Source organism: Boleophthalmus pectinirostris, unplaced genomic scaffold (genome assembly GCF_026225935.1).
Source record: "Boleophthalmus pectinirostris isolate CB_2022bp ecotype Guang Dong unplaced genomic scaffold, ASM2622593v1 HiC_scaffold_6, whole genome shotgun sequence".
Lineage (NCBI taxonomy): Eukaryota > Metazoa > Chordata > Actinopteri > Gobiiformes > Gobiidae > Boleophthalmus > Boleophthalmus pectinirostris.
In genome coordinates, this window is record NW_026571447.1 from 13,352,492 (window position 1) to 13,363,320 (window position 10,829).

The 10,829-nt window shown below is 37.5% G+C and overlaps 1 pseudogene; it reads right to left on the bottom strand.

Annotated features, from left to right (window-relative positions):
• Window positions 1-7,958: 7,958 nt before the first annotated feature.
• On the bottom strand, window positions 7,959-8,076 carry LOC129411936 (5S ribosomal RNA; annotated as a pseudogene).
• Window positions 8,077-10,829: the final 2,753 nt, after the last annotated feature.

Sequence of the window (10,829 nt, forward strand, 5' to 3'; positions counted from 1 at the left end):
CCTGTTTGAGCCGTGTTTGGAGGAGGACTACTGGATAAACACGGGCTCCTCTCTGTGCTGAAGGATTTATCCTGAGAATGGAGCCGTTTGTTTTTACACACTGTCTCCCGCACCAGAAATGTAGCTCAGATCCCATAAAACAAACATTAACGATTGTTATAGAGTTACTTTATTTGCACTGAATTATAACTCTTAAATTGTGTTTTTGTTCAAACTCATGCTCCAAAAATAACTGACTACATCCCATTTTGTGCATCATTATTACAGCGTAAATGGTGATCGCGAGGAGATGAGTTGGTTTTGTTGAGTGTCAGGTCATTCTGTCAGTGAGGAGGTTAGAGGAAGACTGTTCTGAGACTAAATATGAGATGGGCTGAACAAAGTGAGATGGTTCTAGGTGCAGATCTTACTATGCAGATTTATTAACGGAGGACCATCTATCTGGGAGTCTCCATGGACAATGCTTTTCTTGAAATGTTTTACAGTACAGTACAGATATATGAAGATGGCTGTCAAGTATCCACAGAAAGATTTTAAAGAGCAGGTATCCAATTCTGAACTATGAGTGAAGAACAGGTTTTAAACTGAACTGTTAGAGTTGCCCACTTTGTACCTTTTGCCACTCTGACATTGAACCAGGACAGAGAAAGAGCTGCATTGCATCGGCACTGTCTGTTGTTTTCATATGGTTTTAAATTAATTGGCCTTTGCATTTACTCCTCTATGGTTATCATCTGACAAATTTTACTTTTGAAATATATAGGCAACATTCAAAAATAGTTACTTTTCCAATACACTGGAGTGCACCTAAAATCATATTGTCCACCAGTTAAGTTGGACACCCATGGGAGCCCCAGTGTCCTGCTCTATCACCGAGACGGTTTTAGTAAATGCAAAAATTACAGAGTCGGTTTTATAAAGGTAATGATTTGAGGAGCAGCTCAAAGCCAAAGGCAGTTAGCAGAGTCTGAGGGGTCGGTGATGACTAATGATAGGCTCATGACTCCAGCTTTGTGACTTGGCAAAACCAGAGCAAAAGACAAGCAAAGACAATGTGAATATCCATCACAGTAAAATACGAAAATAATACCACAACTGTCCCACAAAATCACCTAAGTATTTTGACACATCTCAGTACAATACTATCATACAGCAACTATTTAGCACACAAAATAATACATTTGATTCCTAGACATAAACACACATTTTATGAGACTGGATAATCCTCAAACCATCTTTTTATACATTCAAAATAACTTAAAGGTGCTCTATGTAACATTTAAGGTGGAGGGTTCTAACTTGTCTCCCTAGAGATGTTATTTCAATAGATGTTGTTCAATTATAGGTGTTTTATAACTCAAAAATACCTTAAAAACATGAATTATCACCATGTGCAGGCTTGCTTCTCCATAGATCTGACTGTTAACCTGTCTATATTGTGATTGCAAAGTTTCAAAGTTATTTCCATACTGTGGAGTAATCAAGACAAAACAGTAATATCTCCATGGAGACAAGCGGGAGGCGAACCCTTGACCAGAAAAGTTGCACAGTGCACCTTTAAGTCTAGTTGTGTTTTATATTATTCATTTTAAAATAAATAAGAGTGGCAATTAGGGTAGGCTAAAGCAAAACAGACCAGTGCAGGAACTTTGATTTTCTCAAACAAACAAAAAAAACAAAAAAAGAAAAAAAATCTACTAATACTTATATAATACTGGACTGGTAAACAAAATTAAATGGCCATGCAATTAGTCCACACTTTTACCCGGCCAGCTGTTTTTCTCTTAAAATGAATCCAGAGAACATCCAGCGCCAACAATTCCTTCTGGTTAAAATTAGTGAGAGACGTTTTATATGCAATAATATAAAAGTACATGCATGTCCGTGTTGTATCTTTTGAATTAACTATTACATATATCTTGATGAGGACAGTTGTCCAGAAGCCAAATGACAACAGAACTGAATACACAAGCGTGGTCCGTGTCATCGCAAATGAGGCTGTAAAACACTTCATAAAAGAGTTGGGAGTATGTCACTGTCTGTCTCAAGGCTACTACTTTATTGGACTGTCAGGGGCATGTACAAGGATTATAAGTTTCAGTGAAATTCTGTGCTTTGACGAAATGCAGACAACAAAGAAATGTGATTCAAATGGTGGGTACTGATGGTAATTCCCTCTGGTTGCCTATATGTAAACAGAGAGGGATGTCTGAATAAATGGTGGCTGTTTTTTATTGTGCTACCAGTCAGCCTGTCTCCTCTGTCAGGGTAAATAGTTCAAACAAACCATTTTGCTCAGATCCATCACAGTGGTGGTGATAGAAGATGTTAACAGTAGAACAACAGTCTACAAGCTGTTGAGTAACATTCCGGGTTGTTACTGGTAAAGTAAAATGAAGAAAATGAAATGAAATGCATTTAGTCTGGTCATTACTCACCTGTAGGATGTGGTCACGCTCAATTGTCATTCTTTCTCTGTTGTTTGCACTATAGTATTTCTTTTGTTTGAACTGAAATTCCAGTAAAAGTAAAGCTGAGATAGATAGATAGTCAAACATCAGGTAGGTCCAGCACATCTTGCGTCAGTGTAAAGTCGGGGAGGTTTGAGAGAGTAACAGCCCTCAGGACAAAAGTATCTGCTCCTCTGTGGCCTGCAGTCCAGACATCACAGTGGTTTGGAAAGATTTTGGTTGACTTTAAAGAGCCCATGTTACACTATTTTCTGATCTATGTCACAATGAGTTTCCTCATCCCAAACACACAAATTACAGAGTTCTTCTCTCAAACAGAAAACACCTTGTGATGTCATGTGGTAATACAGGAAGTGCTCCACTGTGTTTTCAAACTCCATACACTTTCACTAGAATCATTTGGAGAACTTCAGCACTGGAACTGCCAAACTTTTCTGAACAAAATCACAAAAGGTAGTTGTTAGAATGAACACTTCAGTTCTGCCATCACAAGGTGGAGCAGAGCATTTTGAGTTATGGAGATGTAGACAAACTAATAATAAAAGGTTGTACTCACATATGTGTGAATGAAACAAAACACAATTCAAGGTATGTTTTTGATGAGGTAACAACTTTCTAACATGGCTTAAAGCTTGCAAGCTCATCAAGTTTGTGTAATATAAGACCTTTAATGTATATCAACGTATTATTTTTCCAAGCAACTTAGAATGTCTGTTGAATTATTTGAACAGTGTCAACTCTGTCCAGTGTGGCAGAGACATGAGACAAAGGGAGGAATCCTCTGAACCCAGACAGAACCTGGCAACGCAGGAAGGACATGCAGGCTCCACCCTGAGATATGACTGGTGCTTGGGGAGAGCACCAGACCACCAGTGAGGAACAATGACAATGTTTATTATTTCAGTAACAAATACCCCATTTGTTAGTTTAAAATCAGTTTATATCTTTTCTCAGGTAAAGAACAGGCTCCATGTACCTCCTTTGAACCTGTTCACGCGTTCTGGAAATGAAACTATATCACGTTTGAAAAATGAGGAAAAGCACCAGGCTGAGAGAGCTGCTGCCAACATGTGTCTGCCATATTTGCTCTTGAATGAACCATTACAATACAACCTTTGCAGACACATATCAAATGTAAATTATGCAGATGTTCTGATGGTGTCACATGTGAAACAGGTGAAATGAAGCTTAGGTTACACTCCAGTTGTTGTTGAAGCACAATAATTAATGATGTATTTATTGAGAATTCCTTTTCACAGGATTGACCATTCATCAAATATAACAGATGTTTCACAAAATTATAAGGATATTATAATGTTACAGGAGAATAAATGCATTTTTATGGCATCATCTATACAGCCGACTACAGATTCTCCAAAGTTCAGGTGTTAAACAATCATCCCAAATGAATGTGTTTATTACAGTTTTTAAAACACAAAACATGTCATTTTGATAAATGCAGTAGCACTACGCAACTGACACAGATGAAGAACTCTGGCATTGTTAACTAATTTTTCAAGTTTTACAGCTGACATCTGCCTTGAAAAGTGCATTATTCACAAAAAACACCTCTTGATTTTTATTTTTCACATTAAACTTACATTTATCATCATCTGCCATGGATTAAAGCAGTTTTGAAAATAGCCTATAATTTAAGGCACCATAGATCAGGGATTAATATTTCCCCCATTTACAGACCACAGTATTTATAAAAAACACCAGCAGGGGTTCAGTCACATAACAAGGAGGCGTGCTCAAAAAGTGTGATGCATTTACAATAGACTTATGTAATTTAAAGAGGGGGTATTATGCAAAATCCCATCAAAAACAAGTTTGAGTAATTTTTCGAACCCTCTTTATCCCGGACTCACCCCTCCCTGTGGTGTAGTTGTGGTGTGACATTCACACTCTGAGTTCTGCTATGTTCTGCTGCTGGGTCACCTCCCCTGAAGTAGAAAAGTTACATAATGCACCTTTAAGGGGAAAGGCTTGCGATCAGATAAACCATGCAGTCAGAAAAGATCGTATTTTCTTGGACAGTGATTTTCATGTTTCAAATCCTTATCACCTCACAAGAATGTCAAATATTTTGCAGTGAAAGTGTAGCTTACAGGAAAAAAAATAATCTTTCAATCTACCACAGATCTTAAATTCTCAGACTAGAGATACTGGAGAAATCATTCTATCTTTTTGACTCTCAGTTTTGGAGATCTGGAGCTGCTTTAAGTGTTGACACTTAAAGGTTGTGTGGCAGTATAGCCTGAAGATGGGCTCTGCTGTTTAGGACCTTGATTTTCATTGGTGATTTATGTCAGCTCTCAGTACTGATGTAACAATAATTAAAATATCGTGACAGTGTATCGTCAAAAGACTTACAATAATATCAAGAACTGTCACAATATATCGAATTGTATTGTTTTATAGTAGGAACATCTAATAAACATGGGGACCTATACAGAACATGATTCATTTCAGTGCAGACAACATGAAGAAATATGTTTTTTTATTTAATTCTTGGGATTATGACGATAATGATTCACACCAAAGCCTTGTCAATGTATTTTAAAAGCAAAAAAAAAAAAATCTACAATCCTATTAGCATCTTCAAAATATTACAATAAATATCATACCATGAGACGTGGATATTGTTGCATCCCTAGCACTCAGTCAATAGAAGCGCTTCACTCACACCGCTCAACATCTGACCACTGACCTCAAACACTTCCAGCCCCTTTTTGTTGTTGTCCATCATTGCTGCGGTGACTAGGCTGTGATGGGGTGCGTCAGCTGCAGTGGCGGAAGAATTATTCAATTTTGTAAAAGTAAAAGTACAGATAACAAAGCTAAAAATACTCAAGTAAAAGTACCACATGAAAAAATTAACGTATGTAAAAATATTAATGCATTTGCTTAAAAATGTACTTAAAGAGTAAAAAGTAAAAGTATTTGGCAGAGAGTTTGAGATCTAATAAAGCTTCAATTGTACTGATTTTAATAGATTTTCCCCCTCTGTTTTTACTTGTATATTTTTGTTTGCACAGCTTTTTCAGCAGGTCTCAAACTATAATGACAAATACTTTAACTTTTCAGTCTAGTTAAAAAAAGTAGTGAAGTAGTAAGTACAGATACCTGTCAAATGTAGTGAAGTAAAAATTAAAAAGTATCCACTGCCAAATATACGTAACTGAAGTACAGATACCTGACTTTTTGCACAGTACAACACTTCACTACATTTACTTTGTTTGTTCCACCACTACAATGTAGCCTACTATAGAAAGCAGCTTTTAACTAAAGTAATGTAATGTATAACCATATTAACATGTCAGTTTCCATGGAGATCCCACCTGGGATCTTACCTTTTGGTGGAATCTTGCCTTTTTCTTTTTCCAACAAACTTCAAGAAAGGCGAACTTGTATGAACTTTAATGATGAACGGGTGAAATGAAGTCTGACAGTAAAAACAATTTAAGGTAACTTATTTAAAAAGTAAATCCTGTGCCTTGCGTGCCTCATTGTAAATGTCCTGAGCCTATTTTGCATTGTTTGGCATTTGTATTTAGTTACAGTTAAAGTTACAAATTATTACCCAACTGACCACTCTAAAACAGTTGGATCGAGATCAGGCCATTCTGTGTCAGTGTGTCACAACTTAACTTCATGAATACACTTTAATCAAAGTTTGGATAAAGCTCGCATATTTATAGATAAGATGGTTAAACTAAAAACAGGATATCAATATTGGGTAATCCAACCATCAAAGTTCAATAAATAAGAAAGGTTTTTCTAAGGTGAGTGTAGACAGTGCCATAAACCTGCAGATGTGCTCAAGCTTCTGTGCAGTAACACAAGCCAGCAGAATATAAAACACATACACATAGTATGGGATTTATGCGAAATTAATGGTGACGGCTAAAGTGGTCGCCGGGTACCACTTAGTCCATTTCTCGTAAAAAGAAAGATGTGAACAGACAGGCTGGCAGAGGACAATCAAAGTCAGACACAGTCCAGATATGAACCATATCATATCATCTGTTACCAAGTAAACCCATTGGCCCAGCCTCAAGGCCCAAGAAAATCATAAAAATGGGACTGGTGTTCAAATACATGCAGGAATGCAATAATTCTGCCTATAATCAAAATATATACCATATTTCCATGGTTTTCAAAGGTGCAGAATCTATAACAAGCTGAATTTTTAAACACCAAATTGATGGATCTGATAGGATCTACCTAAAGCATAGAGAGAAAGTAGCACAATGGGACAAATTTGCAAAGTAATTTAGCTGAACATGTTTTTTGTTGTTTTTATTGTTGTTGTTGTTTTCTTCTGATGTTTAATCGTAATATTAAAGTGTTTTGTTCTTTGCACTTCAACCCATGCAGGACACATGCTAATTATTAAGACAATAAGTCATTGCATGTTTACAATGAATAAACCTGGAAACTGTTAAACAAGCTTCTGTGCTGTGCGTAAACTCCTCGTGGCTCCAGGCTAAAACACTTGAAGGAGTATCAATGCAGCCCATACAAAAATTCAGACTCACTGAGCAGTTGAGCAGGAGCTCATGGTGGAAAATGGGCCAAAATCAGAGCCCAGAGTTCCACTTTACATAGTTGGTGTTGACTGAGGAAGCCTGGGGAGCATGTTAGAAGATCTGGAGATGATTGTGTGTTCCTCCATAGAGAAGGTGCAGACAGATTCCTTTTGTTTATGTTTCTCTTGACCTGTTTCACCTCCCACAGATGTTCTGGAACTGTCCAGGGTGTTAATCACCACAGTGGCTCTGAGGCTGGCGCTGAATCAGCTTCTCCAGAAGTGTGTGAGGAGAGGCCAGAGGCTAATGAGGTCATTTACACTGAGACTGGGTTCTTACAAAGCATCACTCATTGAAATCTCACAGCACACATGACAGCGCACTTAAACTAGACTGAAAATGAAAGAAAAAGCAGTCTATTTATATATTATATTAGCACTTAGCTTTATGTAGCTTTACAGGGGTGGCAGTAGCCTGGTAGCCTTGTTTGTCCACTGATCCGAAGACAGTTCGAATCTCGACATAAAATAAAAAAACATCATTGGTTGAGCAGTCAGATCCACTGACCCACAGGTTGGCAGTTTGATTCTAGCTCCCACAAATGAATGCTGTTGTTGTGTCCCTGTGCAAGACACTTAACCCATCTCGACCCTAATGCCTTGCTTACACTTGTGTGTGAAAGGGTGAGTGTTCCTTGTTGTAAAGAACTTTGAGTGCCTTGAAGGTGGAAAAGCGATATATAAAAATGTGACCATTCACCATTAATTAATCATTGGACTGATATAGCTACTTTTAAGATACCCAAAGTGCTTTACACTGACAGAAGCGAGGCTGCCAATCTGCGCCATCTACAACCACCTCCATCACTAATGCACAATCCACTTTCATACATAGGCAATGTGGGTGAAGTGTCTTGCCTAAGGACACAATGACAGTTTTTGCTACTGGTATCCCACTGTGGCACCTGGAATTCCCAGTGGTCTCCCATCCATGTACTACCCAGGCCTGGACTTGCTTAGCTTCTGAGATCTGGCAGGATCAGGCTTTGACAAGCCAGTATGACCACATTTATGTTAGTATTGTCGCTGCATTGTCTACAACTTACACCGATTAATACTGATATTAAAGAACACAAAAGAAAAAAATCTGGAGCAGAAAAAATGGCCCCAGAATGGATCCCTGTGGGATCCCATATAGGTTTATTTGGCCAAACCTCCAGGTCAAAGCCTAATCTCAGAAGCTAAGCACCACGGTGCCTGGTTATACACTCCCCTATTATTAGTATGAATGTTTCAAAATCATCCCCCCAGCATCATTTCACCATCAATTGCACCATGAGTGCGATATAAAAACAGTCCGGCTGGCTCAGTGTTCCTTTACTGCAGCTCCTCACACCTGGAGAAATTATGTCCCAGAAATACACTGACTGAATGAGAGAATGGAGAAGGATCTGCTCTCACTGTAACACCATGGATTTTGTGTCCTTGTGTCACCTCATGGAATAGTTACAGACAATGGAAATTATTGTAAATTTTTTTCTAAAATAAAAGACCACAAAAATGGTGTTAGTGGCCATGGACAAATGTAGGCTTTGGAAACCATATGGTGTTCACTGGTAGATTGAGAGCTTACACTTGTCTTCACACAAGAAATGTTTCAATATAAAACATGTGTGAAGATTTGACTTTGAAGCTGTTTGATTCATCTTAAATCTGTTTTTTCCACCCAAAATGTGAACAGTACGTATCTGATTCTTAACTTTTTGTTCTGAAAGATTTTTTAAAAGCTCAAAGGATCAAGCTGCATTTGGAGGATCAGTTGAAACAATGAGGCAGAAATAGCAGGGGTGTTGCGGGCTGCACTATAATAAAGACTACAGTACAGTACACAGACTGGAAAGTATTGGGCTGTGGTTGAGACTTATTCTGTTGAGTATCAACATTGTCATGGGACTTATTATACTAAATACACTAGATTAGGCAAGGCACTCTCTTTGATAAAATGAATGACATGAAAGAGGCTTTGTCTTGTTTTAAAGGCACACTGTGTAACTTTATTGGAGACTAGCCACCTGCTTGTCTGTAATGGGATGTTATTGTTTTGCCTGGAATGTATGCCATAAACCTTTAATTCACAAAATATTACATGATAAAACCACTTGCATAAGAAAAACATCCGCATGTCTCGGTCACACACACACACACAAAAAAAATAAAAAAATAAAAATCAACTTAGACCATAGATTCCAATTTAAGATATTTCTCTAAATGATTCCAAGGCCATGATGCTGTGCAGGAAAAGGCATATTTTCCTAGTTTAGTTTATTTCATTACAGGTGATTTTATTACTGGAAAAAAAAACAAAAAAAAACTTGAATTTGAAAACATGCATTGATTCTATGAGGAGGGATGCCTCTCCGTAGATCTGACCTAGACCTATAACTTGGGTTGGTGGCATGGAGACAGATAAAATTAATGCCATATTGTCAAACATTCCATGCAAAGTAATGAATAATTCTATGGAGTCAAGCAGGTGGCAGATCTTCCACCTGAAAAGTGCACCTTTAAAGGTTCTATATTACACTATTTTTGGATCTACATTTTGTTTCCTCATCACAAACATACCTGGATTTCTGTTTTGTTTCATTCACACGTTTACCACACAAATCCTGCATATTAAAGCTGATCTCATCTCTACTGAAAAAAAAGCAAAAGATAGTTGTTAATTTGAAAACAATTACTTCATGACATCACAATGTGGAACAGAGTGTATAAAGGATTACTAAAACACATGTAAATGAAGCAAAACACAACTCCAGGTATGTTTTCGATGAGGTAACAGCATGATAACACGGCTTAAAGCTCACAAGAGTCAATTTTGTGTAATAGAGGACCTTTAATATTGTGCTTGAAAACATGTGTGCTGTGGCAGGTGTGCAGTGAGACAAAAAGTTCTCTAAATGGACTTATTATTGAATCATCTGTCACTGTGGAAAGCTTCTCTAAAACGGTACCAGATGAACATGGAGAAAAATGACCCAAACAACCACCACTGTAAAACCCTAATGTAGTGGCACAAACACTAGTTACGATGCATTTTATTACTCATTTTGGAACAATTTGGTTTGGTTTTGCATAGTTAGTTCCAAATCTTTCAGAAATGTGCTCATGGTGGATTTGCAAACAAAAGAAGGTACATCACATGATTTGAATTTAAATAAGAAATGTCCACTATCATCTCTCATGGTGCTGATTGAAGTGGACGTGAAAGACCTCTCTTGAGCCAGAACTAAATGTGATCCATGTCCCTCTGGTATTCAGTAGTCACAAGAAAAGTATTTGACTAAAAAGACAACTGGGATGTAATTAATTATGTTTTTTATGAGTTTTACTTGATCATACAAATAATACAGTTATGTTTGAGCTGATTTTCTAATTTGTCCAAAATCAGGCAGTAATTTTTTCCATTCTGGCAATACGTTTATGGTTTTACTAGAGCAATCATTAGTAATTAGTCCATGTATACAAGTTTGAATAAATAAATATTTTAATGACATGTTTTGGGAATCCACATATGTTTCGAATTGTGTACCTGTTATAATCCTGCTTCAGCTGCAGCTCTGAGTCGTAACATTGAGATCCTCTTTAAACAGACATCTGCAAAAAGAGACGTGTGGACAACAGATCAGGAGATAGACCAGGCATCAAGTCACCATAGCAACGTTTCCTACATTTGTTGTGTCGTTTGGCAAGACACTTCACCCACTTCACATCTTTACTCATGAGTGGGATTTTATTTCCTCTTGGAGAGATTAAAGGTCGTA